The sequence below is a fragment of the Pongo abelii genome, chromosome 18 (assembly GCF_028885655.2).
Source record: "Pongo abelii isolate AG06213 chromosome 18, NHGRI_mPonAbe1-v2.0_pri, whole genome shotgun sequence".
In the NCBI taxonomy this organism is placed as follows: Eukaryota; Metazoa; Chordata; class Mammalia; order Primates; family Hominidae; genus Pongo; species Pongo abelii.
The window spans coordinates 10871242-10892080 of NC_072003.2; the positions used below are offsets into that span (position 1 = coordinate 10871242).

General features: G+C 43.0%; 1 long non-coding RNA gene across 1 annotated transcript; it reads right to left on the bottom strand.

The window, feature by feature from the left end:
- Nucleotides 1-3526: 3526 nt before the first annotated feature.
- On the bottom strand, nucleotides 3527-16858 carry LOC129050687 (uncharacterized). Its single transcript, XR_008514398.2, has 3 exons — nucleotides 16705-16858; nucleotides 5615-5688; nucleotides 3527-3848 (listed from the first exon to the last, which is right to left on the bottom strand). It is a non-coding gene; the product is annotated as an uncharacterized LOC129050687 (long non-coding RNA).
- Between the last annotated feature and the right edge of the window lie 3981 nt (nucleotides 16859-20839).

Sequence of the window (20839 nt, forward strand, 5' to 3'; positions counted from 1 at the left end):
TCTGAGAAGTTGTGTTGCTGTCTGTTGTGGACTGAATTTCCTGTCCCTCCCCTCCCCGATTCCTGTGTTGAAGCCCTAACCCCACCATGGGATTGTATTTGGAGACAGGAACTGCAAGGAGGTGATAAAGGTTAAATGAGGTCAGAGGGGTAAGGCTCTGATCTGATAGGACTGATGCCCTTATAAGAAAAGGAAGAGACGCCAGAGCATTTTCTCTCTGTACCATATGAGGACAAAGTGAGAAGGTGAACGTCTACAAGACAGAAAAAGAGCCCTCACCAGGAACTCAAATCAGCCAGTGCCTTGATTTTGGACTTCTCAGTTTCTAAAACTATGAGAAAACAGATTTCTGTTGTTTAAGCTACCTAGTCTATAGTATTTTGTTATGGCAGCCCAAGTGGACTAACATACTCCCCAAGTTGCTCTAACCACGAACAGCTGAAGACAGAATTCACATTCAGGTCACCTGACCCCAAAGCCTGGGCTCTCATCCCAAAGCCTGATTCATCTTGAACATTTGGGCTCCTAAGTCCAGGGAGTTCCTCTAATATCACACTATACAGAAAGACCTCAAGTAGAAACCATTCAAATGAGACCTGATAATGCCCAGGCATGATAATTTTATTCCCTATACCCCAAAGGCAGGAGAGATTCTCTGACCTACAGCCTCAGTTTGCAAGACTAGGAGAATCCTGGCCACCATGTCTGAGTTGATGACCTTGTGTATGGCTATGAGACATGTGGAGGAGCCCAGGAAAAGGCCAGCATCCACAGAGGTGTGTGAGTTTCCTAGGGATACTATTACTGCAAACTGAGTGGCTTACAACAACAGAAATTGATTCTCTCACAGTTCTGGAGATTAGAAGTCTGAAATCTAGGTGTCGGCAGGATTGGTCCTTCTGGAGGCACCGAGAGAATCTGTTCCATGCCTCTCTCTTAGATTTTGGTGACCTCTAGCAATTCTTGGTGTTCCTTGGCTTGTAGATGCTTCACTTTAATCTTTGCATCTGTCATCCCAGCACGTTCTCTGGTGTGTCTCTGCGTCCAGATTTTTTCTTCTTATAAGGATACCAGTCATTGGGTTAGGACGAGTAGGCCCTCTTCTTGATTACATCTGCAAAGACCCTATTTCTAAATAAGGTCATATTTGCAAATATCAGGGATCAAGACTGCAATATTATCTTCTTGGGAAACACAATTCAACAGAAAACAAGGTTCATAGGGGTGGTTTTAGCATCCACCCTAAGCCATATGGAGTGACCATGCAACCCATGTAAAACAACAGCCATGACTGCTATGCAAATGCAGCCTCAAAACAATGCCCACCTCTTTGCAGTAAGATGACCAACTGAAGTCCTCCTGCATAGAACTTCCAGAGGCTCAGGATTTCACATAGTTTTGGTATCATAAAGGATGAGGTAAGCAAAGGTATAGGAGAGGGACTGAAATTGCAGCCACGGAGGTCCCTTGCTTACATATGCCTTTAAGGAAACCTGCTGTAATTAGGGTGGTTGGCTGATCGTCTCCAGCTCCTGCATGGTTAAATCCACTACAGCGTTTATTATGAGGCCATATTCTCCTGGCTGCACTGAGCCAGTAACTAAGTAGGGTGAGGGTGCCAGTGCCAGCCCATCCTGCCTGATGAAGATTCTTCTAGTAGACAATACGTGCTTGGAGGCTAATCAGGCAGCTTGAGCATCTCCCTACCACATCCTCTTTCCTTCCCTTTCTCCTTTCCCAGGTGTCAGACCCGCGTCATGGTCTAAAGCCTCTCCCCACCTCCTCCTCTTCCCTTCTCCTTTATCCTTCATAGGCATTTCCCCCAATAAATCTCTTGCATGTCAAATTCCTTCTTGGCATCCACTTCTGAAAGAACCCAGAAGAAGGACTGAGAATAGAGACATACAAATCCAGCCATGTTGGAAGCCCTGATACTCTGAAACTCAAGAACTCCAGCCTTCATGCTCACCATATTCACATGGATAGCCAGATTTCACCCATGTGGAAGGTGTGTCAAAGATGGCCTGGAGCCTAGCTAGCCAACTGGACACTCTGTAGCTATTCCCACCCCATGTCCTGGCTTCTTTCCGCTATAGTGCCTGGAAAGCCAAATATTTATTTTCTAGCCTCTTTGCATTGAAGATTGCTTTCTCAATTGAAAAAAGGACAAGATGAAGCTGGCACCACCCTTCCCTCCCTTTGTCCTGCCTTGAATATGAACATCATGCTTAGATCCTGAGCAGCCAATTGAGAACACGAGATAACAATCATGAAGGAAAGATTCAGAGAAACACAGAGGCACCACCTCTGACATCACCGAGCTTCTGAATGAGCACAGCAGCTGTTTACTGCTAGACATATTGTTATGTAAGAAAAATAGACCCTTATCTATGTAAGGTACCATGTGCCACTTGCAGGTAAAAACATGCCTAGATGATACAGAAGGCTTGATTTTGAATACATGCTCTGTGGATTTTGAGCAAAGGGCTCAGGAAATACTAGCAGCATCTTTGGGTGCAGGCAGAACATCATAGGCAGAGGGTCAGAAAGTAGTACCCGCATCCCTCTCCACTTGGCATCCCATGCAGAGGTGGACCTGGGCTAGGAGCTTCTGGATTAACTGTGGGGCTGAGAAATGCCCCTGCTCCCTGTTGCTCTCTGTTTTGTTTTGATGGGGTAGGCACGAGAGATATGGGCTTAGTCTTTTCCCTAGTTTATTTGATTAACAGAAATAGGTTATAACAGTGAGAGTTTGTGGAAGAGAACATCAAACTTTTTTTTAGTGAAATCTTCTTTTTTTAACTTTTAAGTTCATGGGCACATGTGCAGATTTCTTAACGTAGGTAAACTTGTGTCACTGCGGTTTGTTGTAAAGATTATTTCATCACCCACGTTTTAAGCCTAGTACCCATTGGTTATTTTTCCTGATCCTCTCCCTTCTCCCACTCTCTGCCCTCTAATAGGCCCCAGTGTGTGTTGTTCCCCTCTCTGTGTACATGTATTCTCTTCATTTAGCTCCCACTTATAAGTGAGAAGATGTGGTATTTGATTTTTTGTTCCTGCATTAGTTTACTAAGGATAATGGCCTTCAGCTCCATCCCAGTCCCTGCAAAGGACATGATCTCATTCTTTTTTATGACTGCATAGTGTTCCGTGGTGTATAAATACCACATTTTCTTTATCCATTATATTACTGATGGACATTTGGGTTGATTCCATGTCTTCGCTATTGTGAACAGTGCTGCAATGAACATATATATGCACGTGTCTTTATAATAGAGCGTCTTTATAAAGGATTTATACTTTTACTTATCCAAGTGACAATGACTAGAACACAGAAGAAAGTGGTCTTGGGAAGACTTCCACAATGGAAGACTTAGGAAAAAATCGCAACCACTCACTCATGTGTTTTTCAGGAGTTAATCTTTTTTATTCTATTAAAAAAATTCAAGTCCACTTTCAACATCCCCCAGAAGCCCACATCTCCACCAGCTGAAAGTGAATCAACCCCATACTCAGAGCACAATCGGGTGTCACGTTCTTTACTTCATATCAGCAATAGTAACACTTGAGCACCAAAAAAGCCCAACTAATTATATGTCTGTTTTTTCCGCTGTTATTATTTGCTTGTAACAAAAGGCACCTGCCATGTTAATTATGCCCTTTTCATAAACATCTTCTCCAACCAACCAACCAACCAAAAATGAGTTTTGTGGTAAAGGGTTGTGAGTTAGAAAGGGAGGTCTTTACATCAGATCTTTACATTTTTCCTTGAGTCCATCCAATGACATTCTCATTCATATGAGGCCTCCATAACCTTCACTCTGGCCATCAGGGAAGATGATTCACTGAAATTTTAAGAAAAGAGATAAAAATGATAAAATACAAAATCTTAGAGAAGGGGAATCTAGAGAGAAGTCAGCCAAACCTCCCTGCTTTGAAAGTCATAGCCTCTCTTCGGGGATGAGATTTCCTGGAGAAAAGTACACATCACAACTGTATCAAGTACATGTTGTAAAATATTCTCTGACAGTTTTTTTTCTATTTATATCCAGAGGCATAATATACAGGAAAGGGCACACATCTGAAGCATACACCTTGGTTACTTTTTTTTCTTTTGAATAGTGTTTATTGTGGTAATAGATATGCAACCTAAAATTTGCCATTTGAACCTGTGTGTGTGTGTGTGTGTGTGTGTGTCAGGGTCTCACTCTGTCAACCAGGCTAGAGTGCAGTGGTGCAATCTTGGCTCACTGCAACCTCTGCCTCCCAGGCTCAGGTGATCCTTCCACCTTAGCCTCCCAAGCAGCTGGGACCACAGGCATGTGTCACCATGCCTGGGTAATTTTTGTATCTTTTGTAGAGACGAGGTTTTGCCATGTTGCCCAGGCTGGTCTCAAACTCCTGAGCTCAAGGGATCCACCTGCTTCAGCCTCCCAAAGTGCTGGGATTAGAGGCATGAGCCACTGCCCCCAGCCCATTCGAACCGTTTTAAAGTATAACATTCAGTGGCATGAACTGCAGTCACAGTTTTGTACAACTATTACCACTACTACTTCCAAATTTTTTTATCATCCCACACAGAGACTCTGCAACCATTACAGCTGGATTGATTTTTACGCATATTTACAATGTGTAGCCAAACCCCAGATCAAGATATAGAACATTTCTAGCTTGTTCTCTTATACTCCCTTCCAGTTAATAACCTCTCAGAGGCAACCACTGTTCTGACTTCTAGCACCATATGTTAGTTTTGCCTAAACATCCACATAAATGGAAGCAAACAAGATGTACTCTGTGTCTGGCTTCTTTTACTCAACAATGCCTGTGAGATTCACCCATATGGTTGCATGTATCCAATTTGTTCTTTCTTTATTGCTACATCATATACTATCATATGAACATATCACAGGTCTTTCAGCGAGCAGGAGCACTTCTTTCTCTTGACCACTGTGCTAGTTTCTAGGGCTACCATAAGAAAGAACCACAGATTGGGTGCCTTAAACAACAGAAATTTGTTTTCTTACAGTTGCGGAGGCTAGAAGTCCAAGATCAAGGTGTTGGTAGGTTTGGTTTCTTCTGAGGTCTCTCTTTTTAGCTTATAAATGGCCCTGTGCCTTCACATAAATTTCTTCCCCTCTGTAGATGTCTGTGTCCTGATTTCCTCTTCTTATAGGTACACCAATCATATGGGATTAGGGCTCACTCCAGTAACCTCATTAATCTTTGATCACCTGGTTAAAGACCCTACTGAGAGGACTTCAACATATAAATTTTGTGTGGGACACACAATTCAGTACAAAACAGCCATGTACGTAGGAGTGACATTCCTCAGTCATAGGACAGGCAGATGTTTAGTGTTAATGATTATATTGCTGGTTTTCCAAAGTGATGTACTGACTGAAAGTCCTACCAGCACTGCAAGAGTTCCTGTTCCTCCACATCTTTGACAACACTTGATGTTGTCAGTTTTATTTTCATTTTAGTCATTCCAGTGAGTGACTGGCAGTATTTATTGGTATTTTCCCAGGCACTTCTTGAAAAACAACTCAGTGTCTGATTCGACATTTGCCCTCTAGCCCATATGTTGTCACAACATATTTTGTGGTCATACCTGGGAAGTTGTTTAGCTCACAAAGGTTCCTGTGGTATGTTTGTCTCCACAAGTCTGGGAAGTGGTCTTTACCCCTATGTGGACAGAGAAATTGTGGGTAATCCACAGTTACATATTTGTTTATATATGAAATTTCTCAAATACTCTTCTATTAGTGTGTACTACTTTTCTAAAACACACAAACAATCAAAAACTCATTTAAGAAAGGAGGCTGGGCATGATGGCTCACACCTGTAATCCCAGCACTTTGGGATGCCAAGGCAGATGGATTACCTGAGGTCAGGAATTTGAGACCAGTGTAGCCAACATGGCGAAATCTCATCTCTAGTAAAAATACAAAAATTAGCCAGGCGTGGTGGTGCGCGCCTGTATTCCCAGCTATTCCGGAGACTGAGGCAGGAGAATTGCTTGAAACCAGGTGGCCGAGGTTGCAGTGAGCTGAGATCACACCACTGCACTCCAGGCTGGGCAACAGAGTGAGACTATGTCTCAAAAAAAAAAAAAAAAAAAAAAAAAAGAAAAAGAATATGCATTGTGGGAGCACTAGAGAGATGATTCTGGGGTGCAATTGTAAGTGCGCTTTTTGACTGGTTTCCATTTTCAAAGAGCTCACTCATCAGCAAGCACTGGGATCACCCACTTGCTGTTGGGAAGGCTTCTAAAGAAGATGGAAGGCTGGTCCTGATTACAATACAAATGTGTACAATTATGTGCTTGCCTGTTTGTGTAAATACATACATGTCATTATTTTTTTAATGACCTGCACCAGGTACTGTGCTAAGGGTGCTTAGCAATCTTTATAGCATCTTTATAAGATTTATAGTGACATAAAAACAACAACACTAATAACAATAATAATAATAATGATTATTATTTTTTGATGTTCAGAGAGGTTCAATGACTCACCCAAAGCCACATAAATAGCTTGTAAATGGCAGACCTAGGACTCTGAACTCTGTTCTACCTGTCTCTTTTTTTTGAGATGGAGTCTAACTCTGTTGCCCTGGCTGGAGTACAGTGGCACGATCTCAGCTCTCTGCAACCTCTGCCTCCCAGGTTCAAGTAATTCTCCTGGCTCAGCCACCCGAGTAGCTGGGTTTACAGGCACACTCCACCACGCCCAGCTAATTTTTGTATTTTTAGTAGAAACAGGGTTTTGCCAGGTTGGCCAGGCTGGTCTCGAACTCCTGACCTCAAGTGATCCGACTGCCTCGGCCTCCCAAAGTGCTGGGAGTACAGGCATAAGCCACCATACCCTGTCCACCTGACTCTTATCTGTTGACATTTTGCTGCTTTTGTTATGAGTTTGGGTCTTTCACAAACCATACCTGCAGGATTTCCAGAGCTCATGATGCTGCAAGGTGGGCGATATTTAGACCCGCTTTATAGATGAAGAAACAAAGGCATTTGGCCAAAGTCACATGGTTTGTTGAGAGAGCCGGTACTGAAACCCATTTGGTATGATTCCCAGCTCCATGATTACTATCATTATTCTTATTATTTCAAATCTGTATCAAGCTCTGGTAAGATGGAAACTGGATTTGTACTACCCTTGAGTGACAGGTTCATCCACCAGAAAGTTCTGCCTTGCATTGAGCTGAAATTGGCATCCTTGCAACTTCACCCAATTTCTTCCAGTTTGCAGCCCAGCATTTAGCACTTAATTACATCTTGTCTTCTATTATGCACTAATTGTGTCTTGTGGTTCCTCCCTTTTCCCTGGCTTACTTGCCAACTCCTCGAGGGCAGAGACCAAGTCTTGTAGGCTGAACACCTTTCAGAGAGGCAGAGTAAGAGCTTATTAAATAAATACATGTTGATTGAAAGTTCCCACCAGGGTTTTCCCCTGGGGCCTCATCCCAGGTGTGTCGAATACAGTGTAGGAAGGTCACAGGGATTTGCAATTTAAATATGCATACAGTTTGTATATAATTTGCATACCCTCTTAACAAACTGTGCAGTCAACACTCAGCAACTTTAAATTTTAAATGATATTGCTCCCTGAAGGCTGTCATTTCTTCATCTCTTCTTTCTTTCCTTCTTCGATATTGTGCATGTCAAATCAGGAACTAGGGCGTTTGCACCTTAACTATAAAATGAATAGAGCGTAGCTTGTGGCAAAAGAGGGTCAGGGTGAGGCTACCTGGTTAAAATTTTATTTGCCCTTTCAAGGGTAATTGTTGCCTGTGTTTGCCAGTGTTCTCAGACACAATTATTAAGTCCTGCGCTGCTTAGTTCATGCCACCAACTGTGTCCTTCACCACTGTATTTTAGCTAGAAATTACTCAGCATTCTTTCAGTTGCAAGTGATAGAAACCTCAAAGCAGTGTAAGCAAAGAGAGAGAACTTGAATTCACTGGCTTCTGTAACCGAACAGTCTGAGATCTGGGCTCGAAATACAGTGACATATTAATAACAATGACACTAATTGTTGGCTGGATCTAGAGATTGAAATTATGTCATCAAGAGTTAATATGACTGACTCTTCTCTTTTTCCTACTCTGCTTACAGTCCCAGTAGAAAGAGCCTTCCTGGCCCAATAGATGAAGTAAAAATCCCAAGACTGTGTCTCATTGGTCTGATATGGGTCACATGGCTATCCCTAAAACAATCACTGTGGTTGGAAGAAAAATATGCTGATTAGCTAGTTCTTGGATGAGCCTCACCAAGTCATGTGGTCCCAGAGAGAGGAGAGGGAGTTTCCCAAAGAGAAGTCAGGTTGGGGGGCTGTGAAGGGAGAGAGTTTGGGGATCCTGTCATTAGAGAATGGGCAGACACAAACCACAGATGTCCATCACCAGCCCTGTAGCTGTATAGTAAGTCAGTCCATCTTCCTAGCCTGAGGTTCCTTGAAGGCAAAGAGTTGGGTGACTCTTCATGGAATGGAACATCTAAAGGAGTATGAAAAAGAAACTGCCAAGGTACAAGGCATTTCCCAGCTATTCCCTGAGTGCCAAGTGTTGAAATGACAGTGATGAGCAAATGCAGACACAGTCTCTGCCCACCACAAGACTTACATATTTTTGGTGGGCAGACTACACACAGTAGACTGTGATAGAGAATGATGCCCATTATGCAGAAGTATGGACAAAGATTTCTGCTCTCAGCCTAGAACACTTGAGACAATAGAAGGGTGATAACAGGCCGGGTGTGATGGCTCACACCTGTAATCCTAGCATTTTAGGAGGCCAAGGTGGGAGGATCACTTGAGCTCAGCAGTTCAAGACCAGCCTGGTTAACATAGTGAGATCTTATCTCTACTAAAAGTAAAAAAAAAAAAAGCCAAGTTTGGTGGTGCGAACCTGTAGTCCCAGCTACTCGGGAAGCTGAGGCAGGAGGATCACTTGAGCCCAGGAGATTGAGGCTGCAGTGAGCTGTGATCACGCCACTGCACTCCAGCCTGGGCAACAGAGTAAGACCCTGTCTCAAAAAGAAAAAAAAGGAAGGATGATAATAACAGCTTTCAGCCTCTTATACACATTCACAGCAACTTCTAGGATAATAGATGTGATGTTGCCCCAATTTAATGGGTAAGGGAGTGGAGGCTTTGAAAGGGAAACACCCCACCTGCCAGTCACCTGTGCACTTTCATATAATAAACTTACTTTCACTAATCTTTCCAGTAGCCCTAAGATGTGCAAAAGTAATTGCGGTTTTGCCATTAAAGTAATTGCAAAGACTGCAATTACTTTTGCACCAACCTAATACTTATCTTCTTTTGTAGATGAGCATCTCAGCATCTCAGAGGCGAAGAAACTGGCCTGGCCACCACGTGGTGGCACTTGCAGCCTGAGTCAGCAGATCCCCAGGTAAATGACTGAATGTCATACAAAACCTGAGGCTGGGACAGGACTCCCTGCTTGAGCTCATGGCTCCAAGCCCAGTGTCTGTTCCTCAGCCCCACTGATGCCACCCTCTGCCCTCAAGCCATGCCCCCATCAAGGCATCACTCCGATGGGTCATTAGGCGGTGACTCTTGCAACTGGGCCAATAGCTATGAGCAGCCCAGGCCCAGAAAGAAGAACAAGTTGCCCTTGCTGTTCTCCTTGCCAGAGCTTTGAAGCCCTGCCCCAGAAATGTCAGCCTCCTGTTCTGAGAGGTATTTCTGTCCTCTCCATCACTCATCACTAACCCCGTTCCAGACGCTGGGTGGTGATGGTGGCAGTGGTATGCAGCCAGCCCCACTGGGGCTTGGCTGGGTGTGGGTGGCAGCCGAGATCTGGCCTATTTTGCTCACAGGATGAGCAAAGACCTGCTTGCTATTCTGCAGGTAACATCCAGGCCATTCTCATAAATGTAAAGGATTCTCTTGTGGTTCCAACTGTACAAAATGTCAGACCCAGAGAGTAAGCATGGTGCCCAGTGCCTGATGGATGTCCAACAACTGTTTCTTAAATTTATTAAATAACTCAAAGGCCAAATCTGATCAGCTGAGGTTTCTTCAATGCCACAGGAAGTTTTGGGGACACAGCTCTCCCTGTTGCCCTCATGATAAAGGGTAATGAATAATTGAATCCCAGCGTCCAAACCCATGGTGAATTTCTTCTCTGTCATTGACAGCAAAACCATAATAGTACTTACTTTTTTTAGTGCTTTTGTTGCCCATATTACTCTGGCCTTACTCTGACATTTACATATATTTTTGATAAACTTTATGACAGTCCTCTAAGGTAGATGCCCTCATCTCCATTTCATAGTTAAAAAAACCGAGGCTTAGAAAAGAAGATACACATGACCAAGGTCACACAGCTATTATGTGCCACAGTCAGAATTCAAACTCTATCTGACTTTCATTCACTTATTCAAAAATATTTAATTGAGTGCTTACTGCATTCATTCACTGTATTGGGCTCTGGGGATACAGCAGTGAACAAAATAGAAAAATTCCTATTCTCCTGAAGCTTCACATTCTAGAAGGGGTGAACCACAATATGCAAATAAATATATACATACATAATATGTCAGATGGTGGTAGGTGCTTTAAAAAATTAAGCAGACTTGAGGAGCGTAGTGGGGGCCGATTTGATTTATGGTGATTGGAGAAGACCTCTCTTATGAGGTGACATTTGAGCAGAGACCTGGGGGGAACAAGGGAGTGGCGAGTCATGAAAATACCCGGAGGAACCACATTCCAGGCAGAGGGAACAGCCTAATGTGAAGGCTTTGCAGTGGGAGGTCTTCACCAAGAAGGGAAAAGTAGCATCAGAGGGGTGAAGAGGGGCCATATCATGTGATATTTTATAGCTACTACACAGATTTTGGATTATGTATTCAATTCAGAGGGAGATAGGGAGTTGTAGGAGTGTTTTGAGGAGAGCTACGCCTTATCTGACTTATATTTTGTATTACCTAGGTTTTTTGCAGAGAACAAACTGTAGGGGGACAAAGGTAGGACCCAGAGCCCACTTAGGAAGCCACTGCAGTGAACCAGGGAAAGAAGGTGGAGTCTTCGTCTAGAGTGGAAGACGTAGGTTGATTTTGAATGCATTTTGAGGGAAGTGGTGTGGGACTTGCTGATGGCTTAGTTGTGTGTGGTGAGTGGGGGGCAGAACAAAAATGACTTCAACATTTTTTTTTTTGTCTGCACAACCAGAAGTTGCCATTTACTAAGATGGGGAGATATTGGTCAAAGCTGGTTTGAGCAGAGTGGAGTCAAGGGTTTGGTTTTGTACCTGTTATGTTCAAGATACTTATTGGATACTCAAGGGAAGATATTAAGAGGCAGTTGTATATGGAAAGGATGGAGCTGGAGATGAAAATAAGGAATTTGTCGCCACAGATGCAGTATTAAATGTTACGGGATGGTTAAAACCGCTAGGGAGTGCAGCCCTGGAGCACTCCAATCTCGGAGGCCGGGAAGATAAGACCAAGCAAAGAACACTGAGAAGGCATAGTTAGTGGGACAGACGATACAAAAATTAGACTGTGGAGGCCAAGGGAAAAAGGTATCTCAAGAAGACAGGAGCAATCAGTTGCATCAAATGCTGCTGCTCGGTTGACTTAGATGAGGACTGAGGATTCATTATTTGTTGTAGGACATTAGATACCATTGTCGACTTTGACAAAAATCTCTTTCTGGGGTAGAAAGCAAGAGAGAGTGGGAAGAACACAAGTGGAGACAATTATTTTTATGTGTGTGCACAATAAAGGAAAGCGAAGAAATGGAACAGTAGCCAAACAGATCAGGGATGATTTTTCTTAAGATGAGAAATATTGCAGCATGTTTGTGTTCTGATAGGAATGATACAGCAGAGAGGGAAAATTTTATAATACAAGAAAACAATGGGTGGTTGCAAGAATAGTACCCCTGAACTGGCTAGAGGGGAGGGGCTTCAGTGGACAACTGGAGTGTTTGGCCTTAGACCCCGCACCTATGCTCTCTCTGCTGTGCCAGGAAGCCTCTCCAGCATGATGCATTCGTTCTTCACTTCTTTTCTCAGAACACTCCTGTTTGCAAGAACAAAGCCTAGGACACATGCTTGCTATTTCTGCTACCTATAACCATGAATTAGTGAGAAAAGAGAAATAGGAGGTGACAGAAGACTTTAAGCTGCTGAATTTAGGTATGGAAACTGTGAGCTTGCAAAATCACCTTGCTGGGGATGTTTTCAAGGTTGGGAGGCAGTTTCAAGAGGCAGTTGACACAAAATTAACACGCACCACTAAAATACAAGCGGGGAAGTGATCTAAGATGTTTACCAAGGAGGTGGCAGTTGCCATTGTCTCTCCAATTTCCACAGTTGGTATTAATAGGTTCCTTTTAAGGTCATTCATACAACAAATGGAGATCCTGGGAGAGGCTTTGGAGATAGAACAAAGACAGGGCTTTTGTCCTCAGGGATCTGGAGGTCCAGGAAGGTTTTTTGTGAACACCGGATGTTCACAGTACAGCATCCCATGTTATGTGTTTGGAGAGAGTTACACGTGTGGGCAGACACACAGAGCAGGGTTGGGTAAACCAGGTAAGTTTCAAGGAGGCAAGGCTTGGGCTTGTCTTCAAGAAGGAGTGGACTCTGTACAAGGAGATGTAAGGAGACGTGTTTCTGAGACAGGGAACAAAACCTCAGTGGTATGAAACATTCAGGAAACATCAAATACCGAGTTGGCTGGAGTTGGGACTTTATCCAGAGCACTATAAAGATCCAGTTAAAGATTTCACTAGAGGGACAATTGGGATGGTCATGTTTAGAATTCAGAGCACGAAAGAAATATAAAAGAAGTGGCCAGGTTGAAAGGCATTTCATCAATACATAAACAGGCTCATCTATTTATCTTGTACTATAGTTGAATTATATGCACTCTCCAGGGTTTGAGGGGTCTGGAGGCAGGCATGGAAAGATTAAGAGTTTCCTGTTTCGTGATTATTTACCAAGCCAGGGTCTTGTGCATAATTATTGAATGACTGTTCCCTAAGATGTAGAGTTGAGAACTAAAGTTTTCTAAGCATACAGCTCTAATTCCAGTGACACCCATTTAAGCACCTACTAATAGCAAAGCTATTACGATAAATAGGTGAGCCTATTTATGTATTGATGGAATGCCTCTCAACCAGGCCACTTCTATTTCGTTTGTGCTCTGAATTCTAAACATGCCCACCCTAAACGTGCCCAAAGTTGCCCAGATGTCAGTAACTAGCTAAATAACAGTTTTATTTATTTATCTTTTTATGAAGACACAATTCATGACAGTATTTTATTTTGTTTCTATTTACTTTGCAGTTACTTTCCATTATACTGTAAGTAATATTGGTTTTCCCTTGGTAGTCCTAATGTTTTTAGCACAGCTTTTTAAAAAGTGAATGACTTTAGATAGTTATACTATTCTAAGAAAGGAATAATATATGTGGCACTTGAATGTGAAAAAAATTGTGAGGGCAGCCAATATAAAGGAATGAAGTAGTGATGCATGATGGATAAACCTTAAAAACAGCATGCTACGGGAAGGCCACCACTTACAAAATACCATTCTATGAGTCCATTTATATGACATGACCAGAAAAGACAAATCTAAAGAAATAGATTAGTAATTCCCTGGGGTGGGGGTGGGAAAAGGGAGAGAACAAATAGGGCATGAGGGTTTTTTAGGGGTGATGAAAATGTTCTAAAATTAGTTTGGGGTGATGGTTGCACGACTCTGCAAATCTACTAAAAATCACTACATTGTACTCTTAAAATGATCTTATGGCATCTACATTATAGCTCAATAAAGCTGTTTAAAAACTGTGAGGGTGGTCGGCGCTCACACTTATAATCCCTGCATTTTGGGAGGCCAAAGCAGGAGGATCGCTTAAGCTCAGGAGTTTGAGAGCAGCCTGGGCAACATGGCGAAACCTTGTCTCTACAAAAAACACAAAAATTAGCCAGGCATGGTGGTGCATGACTGTGGTCCCAGCTACTTGGGAGGCTGAGGTGGGAGGATCGCTTGAGCCTGGGAGGTGGAGACTGCAGTGAGCTGAGATTGCACCACTGCACTCCAGCCTGAGTGACAGCATGAGACCCTACCTCAAAAAAGAAAATAAAAACTGTGAGAGTAATGTGTGAATGCCTGAAATTTTGAAACCATCGGGCAGTAACAATAGGATGGGTTTCAACTGTGTTTGTCAGAGCTGGCTCAGGGGCTACTTTAAGGAAAAGATAGAAGCACAGCAAATCAGGGCTAGTTCAAGACCATTCTAATCTGTCCTTAATTGCATATAAAGAGTTCAACTTAGAAACACTGCTAGAGACAAATGAAGCTACCGCCAGAGCAAAAGTAGGTCCACTCTGCCCAGCACCAGCTGATGGCATAAGCATTGTGTAGGGCCACTTAACATCTAGGTGTCATGGTTTATTTATAAAGGTGACTCATGCCTTATTTATGATATAAAGAAGGTCACCATGTAAACATCTTTGAATAAAACCTCTATGAGCACAAAACAGAACAAGAGGTGTCAGCATACAGAGCCTGGCTTTATTTAGATGGGTGTGCATCTGTCACTTGTCCAGAGTCTTGGGACCTGGGTACAGAGAGCTTGATGAAACCTAACTCATTTGCAGGTTGAGGCTTGTCTGCCTGTGGCTTCCACAGACAATTTCAGTGGAGGACAAGATTCCTTCTATCCAAGTACTAACCAGGCCCCAGGACAAGATTCCTCCCATCCAAGTACTAATCAGGCCCGACCCCGCTTAGCTTCTGAGATTAGATGAGATCGGGAGCGTTCAAGGTCGTATGGCCATAGACTGGAGGACAAGATTCCTAAGCTGAAAATGCCTGTTAGTGCTGTCTACGGAGGACAGTATCATCAGAGTTTGGTCTGGTTTTGTATGCCTTGTACAAATTGAAGTAATTACCACTTGTGATTTCCTTTATGGGTAGGCAAATGAAGACTCTGAGATGAAGACAGCTGAGTGCATGATGGGGTGGGTCAGCCTCGCTCATGGAAATTCTGTGTGCCTGAGGCCCACCCTTCCAGTGCAGATGGAGGGATGGGATGGAAATGAATCTAGGGGAACTCATCCCAGCTGTGATCCAGCCACCTCTGTGTTTGAGGGCTGGGGGTTATTCCCTCCCCATGGTTGCCACGTAAGTGTAGCCTTTTAAACTGGTCTCTCTATGTCCACCCCTGATGCTTGTAGGAGAGAATCTCCCGTCAAAGCCACCTCAATCTTTTTTAGAACAAATTCAGTAAAGTCACATTCCCACTCAAACTCTCCAGTGGCTTCCCATCTTATTAAGAACAAAGCCCAGGAAGGGCGCAGTGGTTCACGCCTGTAATCCCAGCAATTTGAGGGCTGAGGTGGGTGGGTCATCTGAGGTCAGGAGTTCGAGACCAGCCTGGCCAACATGGCGAAACCCTGTCTCTACTAAAAATACAAAATTAGCCAGGCGTGGTGGCGGGCACCTGTAATCCCACCTACTTGGGAGGCTGAAGCATGAGAATCACTTGAACCCAGGAGGCGGAGGGTTGCAGTGAGCAGAGATCACGCCATTGCACCCCAGCCTGGGCGACAGAGCAAGACTCCATCTCAACAACAAAACGAAACAAAAAGCCCAAAGAATAAAAACCTGACAGCCAAGTTCAGCTGATCTCAGTCTGTGCTGTCCTTATGCAGTTACTGAGTCCTTAAAATATGGCTACCTGGAACTCAGATACACTGTGGGTGCAAAACCCACACTTGTGGACGTTCTCGTGTTTGCAGTATTTGAAGGGAATATGAAAAAGTAATGAGAACTAGTTCATTAATACTTTTTAATATTATCACTGTTAAAATAGTAATATTTTGATTCTATTGGCTTACTAAAATAAATTTCACCTGATTTTTAAAAATGTGGCTAAGAAGAGAAAAAATTTAAGTTACATTGGGGACCACGCTCTGTTGCTATTAGGCAGCACTCAACTCATCCCTGCTTATTTCCTACACTGGCTTTCTCACTTCTCCTTGAACAAGGCAATCATGCCCTGGGTTTATGTGCTTAGCATAGCACGTGGCTTCTTCCTTTGTCTCCCCCAGACCTCTGTTCAAATGTAACTTTATCAGAGAGGCTTTCCCTGAGCAGATTCTAGTCTAAAGATGCACCCTAATTCCCCCAATCACCTTCTCTTGCTTTATTTCTGTTCATAGGACTCACCACCACTGATGTTATACTACACATTGGTTTTGTCTGTTTATTGTTGTCTCTTCTACCAGAATGTAAACTTCAAAGGGTGGGGGCTTTGTTTTATTCATCATCTGCTCTCCCAGTGCCTAGAACGGCACCTGGCATCAAGTAGGAAAAGTCCCTGCTTGCCTAAAGCTCTGTCTCATGAGGGAGACTGAGGAGGAAGCAGATTTCTTTGCTGCATTATAACAGGTGCTTTTATGGGGAGTATGGCCTGCTAGGGACGCAGAGAAAGAAGGTGATGCTGTTCTTGGTGATCTTCCTTCCGTCCATTCACCCTCTTCTTTACTAACATAATCCCAATGTTATTCCGGTATCCATACCTTCCCTTAGCCAAGTTCCTCACAGGAAGACGACCCCATCCCCACATGGGCCTCATTCTGTTAGCCAGTGAGTGGTTTAGAAAGTGGTCATGTGACCCAACTCTGGCCAATGAGATTATGAGGGCTTACCGGGGGAGATTCTGGGAAAATTGTGTGCTTTCCTGTAAGAAGAGACAGTCTCTCTTTTTCTTCTAGGCATTCCTGTGTTTGCATGTTATGCCTGGAACTGCCGCAGCCACTTTGTGACAGCCTGAGAATGAATCCAGCGCTAAAATCAGTCTGGCAAAAGGAGGAGAAACACCTGGTTCTCTATGATGTCACTGAGCAAGTGAATTGACCAGCTGTGAGGTCTGTACTACTTTTTAGGAATCTTCATGGGAGATAATACATATCTTTATTTTTAAGTAATATAGAGTTAGGGCTTTGGTGATTTTCAACTGAAAGTTTCCTGGACCTCGTATCTGACCTAACCTTATGAAGTGTCAAGGGTAGCATCTGTCTTAAATCAGGTTCTCCAGGACATAGGCTCTGAGATGGAGATTTTCATGCAAGACGTTCCTCAGGGAGTAGCCTTGAGATCAACACTTCTTGGGGAGTGAAGGAAATGGGATCCAGCAAGAGAGAAGCTGAATGTGATGCAGCTGCAACGAAGGCCTCCACTCATGCAGCAGCAAGCTCTGAAGCTGGGATGGCCCCAAGCCTTGTACTTCCTTGAGACAGCCACATGGGAGAGTCACGGGATGTGGCTTGTCCCCAGGTAGGTGGAATGACTTTGGGAGGGGCAGTTCTTTTTGACTGAAGGCATTTTCTAGAGAGAGACCCTTAGGTAGGAGCTGTTAGCCACTCACTTCCCAGTATTTGGAGGTGAATATGGGTGTGGCTCACCTCAGCAGTGACTACAGCCTTATGAAGCAGGTGATAGCTAAGCTATGATTTAAAAAGGTAAGGGGAGGATTGGGAAAACGGAGACCATTTCAAGGATAGGAAATACTACTTGAAAAGCCTAAAATTAACAAAGAGCGTGAACTCAGAACTGAGAGGTGACAGAAAAATGGCAATCCTTTTTCTCCCCACCCTAAGTCAGTTTCAGTTGGGTTTTCTGTCAATTGCACCCAACAGGTCCTGATTGGTACATACAGGTTCTAGATGGCAGAGCCAAGATTTGAAGTCTGTTCTCTGTAACTCAAGAGTTCGTGACCTTAATCGACATGCCATATTGTCTCTTGAGCTAAACAATATAACCCTGTATCTGAGTCACTTAAAGTGTTCTAGGCAAGATCTTCAGATGACGACACATTTGAAAATGAGGTTGTGTGAGTCAAAAGAGTTGAATCCCATATATTTTTGTCCCCATATGTTTGCAAAGAAACTTTCATTTTACCTCTTCTAAATTCAATTTCTGTTTATGAACCTTCCTTTGTCTCTCCCCTATGTGATGGGAGCCACAGGAAGGAGGAAAGGCGGGGCCATGGAAACAGAAATAACAGGCACTCAGTCATAGCAGGAGTCCCATAAACTAAGTCCTAAAGATGGAAAGAGATTATTTCATTCACTGTAAATCAGTCGCTGGCAGGCAGGGCTTTTGTCACCGCGGAAGGCCAAATGTGCTTCTGAAGTGAGTTCATCATGTAAAAGTAGCATCTGGAGAGCCATTGACATAATGTTGAGGGAAGCAAACAGCCTGGCTCCTGGGGCCCTGCCCCTGCAGCGAGTGTGTCACCAAGAGCTGCAGCATTTCCTGTAGGCTCATGAGCTGAGCGCCTCTCAAAGCAGCCATGCTCCCAGGTCAAAACAAATCAAGTTTTAACTGGGGAAAGAAAAAGCTGCTATCTTCAAGGTATACCATGCTCTGATATTTCCCCACCCCTGGGCTTTTGCACATGCTATGTTTTCCACTTAGGCTGCTTCTCCTTCTCTTATGCCTGGAAAACTCCTGGTCATCCTTTAAGACCCAGCTCAAATATCACGTGCTTGTGAAGCATTCCCCATGTCTTCCAAGGATAATGCAGCTGTCCCCTCCTCAGGGCCTTCTCAGCAATTTGCACGGACCCTTCCTACATCATGTTTCTGTCATAGGTAAGACAATGTTTTGTAGTTCTTAGTCTTAGCATCAGATTCCCCTTTAGACTAAAGTTCTCCTTTAGAGGAGGAACGTGGGCCATTTCTATCTACAGTCTCCTGGTGTCAGACCTGTGGTATGTACTCAGTAAGGGTTTGAAGGGTGAATACATGATTGCATGAGTGTGTGACAGAGAGAATGAGTGTGAGTGTGGATGAGTGAGTGTGTGTTACCTGAATGGTGAGTGAATGAGACAGTGAGTGAATGATGTGTGTGTAAATGAGAGTGAATGTGGGTCATTGGAGAGACAAATGATGACTGAGTAAATGAAAAGCAAGTCTAGAAGTGACATCAGACTTTGGAAGTCTGTCTTTTGAACTTTGAAGGGTTTAATTCCTTTGAAACCAAACTTGGGCATCTCCTGTACCCACCAGTCACTGCATTGCTTAGCATAAGAAAGACAAAACTGATTACTTTCTCTAAGGGCTGGACAAGTTTGTTTCCAGGGGTAAAGCAGTAGGCAGGAGGTGCTGTAGTTGGAGAAAACCAAGAGGCTTGCGGATTTTGAGATAATAAAAATCCTGAAAATGCTCCTGAAGTCCTCAAAGTGATGGAAGATACACCGTTACTCCTGGACTCATTAATTCTTAAGCTTTTTTTTTAAAATTTTTTTCTTTCTGTTTTTGGTGGTGGTGATGGGGGCGGAAGGGGTGGAATCTTTTACAATAGGATAAACACTATAGGCCTTCTCTCCAGAAAATATGTACAATCACACACAAACATGCACACATACATGCACAGTTGCGTGTGTAATTTTAGGGATTAATGGAATCTCTTGAATCCAACTACAAGATATGCAGACCCCAGGTTTTGAACCCTTTGAGATTTCACGTGTCTATTTTAGCTTACCACCATATTCACAGGATGCATCAGAGAGCTTAACATATAATATTAGGGCTTCACACATTTCTATGGAATTGAGTTGAATTTTTGTTGAACTAGTTTCAATTGAAATTGCCCAACTTGAGAAACAGGGGCATGGACCCTCTGACTTTCCCAAAATCTCATGTATCTTGGGAATGTTCAACTATACACAAGGTGGCTCCAGAAATTGATTCTATACGGATAAAATGATTTTTCCAGCACTTTCCATCTTCAGCCCTCACCAGGACGTGTGAGTCTTTCCAAAAAGGATCATGGTGGAAAATATGAGAGTGTGAAGTATGATTCACATCTGGATGGGCAAACAGAGCTCTGTGTTGAAACAACTTAATTAATGGTGATGCCAAGCCCTTGGCCTTGTTTCCTCAGTGCCATATGCTGTGCAAATAACACCCAAGTCTCCACTCTGAGTGGGACATGTGAAACTCCGGTCTAAAAAGGGCAGCCTAGATTGGTGAAAAAAATTAACAGCTGAAGTGGAACAGAATTAAAATTTATCTTGAGCCTGGCATTTAAATGAAGGGTGTTTAATTTCATTAATAGAGCTTAGAGAATCTCTCCTGTTAAGAAGGACTTATATAAGGGCAAAATGAGTAACTGTCCAACAACTAGGGAGGCAGAATGGTAAAAATTGAAAATGTCAGTAACGGGAGGTTTGGCCAGGGTGTGAGAAAATCGGTATTTTTATATACTGCTGGAAGGAAGGTGAAATGTGTAAATATTTTGGAGAGCTATTTGGTAATAATGATCAAAACAAACAGAAAAAGCATATAGTCTTTGACCCAAGTGTTCCAGTATCGAGATGTTTTCCTACAAATGTTCTCATTCCTATGCACAATGAAGATGTTCATTGTTTATAATAGTGTGGACTGGAGACAACCTAAGTGTCCAAGAATCCAAGAATAGGGAATTGGCTAATTAATTAATCCATTCACTCAATGGTACCCATTTGGGCATTTGGGAAGGAGAAAATAGCTTAACATGCCCTGATAAGGAGTCATAGCCATTATATTTTTTCAGTGGAAAAAAAGCATGGGGCTTAAAGAATATTTCTAATGATAAGAACAGCGACGTGGAAATGCTTGGAATATCTGTGGAAGGCTGGGCATATGCACACACACACTTTATAATAATAGATACTTCTAAAGAGAAGTTGGGGACAGTATCAGGGATGGGATTAATACTTAATTTTTATTGTATATACTCTGTACAGTTTAGATTTTTACTATATGCATATATTAATTTTTTAAATTAAAAATTTTT